The following is a 604-nucleotide window of genomic DNA, read 5'->3' on the forward strand; positions in this document are numbered from 1 at the left end:
GGGCTGGGTTAAATGGGAGCGAGTGGGTGGGTTGGAGCTACGTGTTCTACCCTGTGACTCCAGGCACGTCTGGCCGCTGCCGGGGAGGGAAGGAGCGACCTGCCCGCCCTCCCCCGGCTTCATCACATGAGCCTCACGTGTTGGACAACGCTCCCGTGGCTGTGAGGGGCCCCCACCCCCAGCCCGGGCCCCCAGGTGTCTGCGGTGCAGCTGCCTTTCCCCGAAGAGGGGGTGGCAGCGCGGCCTAGGTCCTGCCCAGCTGGGCGGGGGGCGCGGAAGCTGGAAGGGGAGCCGGGGGGGGGTGGTGGTGGTAACGTGGGCGAACCTGCCCCAGGGAAATGAAGTAAGTTCCCGTCTCCTGGGAGGGGACGGGGGAGGACGGATCCGCCCGCGTCTGACTCAAGCTGGGAGAGGAATATCCCCTCGCTCGCTCCAGCCCAGCCCTCTTCCTCCTCCCCCGCCCGGCCGCTCGCAGGAACCCGCGCGCAGCCGAGGGAGTCGCCCGGCCCCCTGCCTTCCCCAGAGGCTGGGGTTTCTTTCCGTCCCGGCTTCCCTGCCCCCACTCCGCGGCCCCGCGTCCAGGAATTGCCCGCCGTGGGGAGGG

At 70.9% G+C, this 604-nt stretch overlaps 1 long non-coding RNA gene across 1 annotated transcript in view; it reads left to right on the forward strand.

The window, feature by feature from the left end:
• Positions 1-604, forward strand: part of LOC112477529 — a 29435-nt gene that overhangs the window by 1004 nt on the left and 27827 nt on the right. The window lies entirely within an intron of this gene.

Source organism: Pteropus alecto, unplaced genomic scaffold (assembly GCF_000325575.1).
Source record: "Pteropus alecto unplaced genomic scaffold, ASM32557v1 scaffold53, whole genome shotgun sequence".
Taxonomy (NCBI): Eukaryota; Metazoa; Chordata; class Mammalia; order Chiroptera; family Pteropodidae; genus Pteropus; species Pteropus alecto.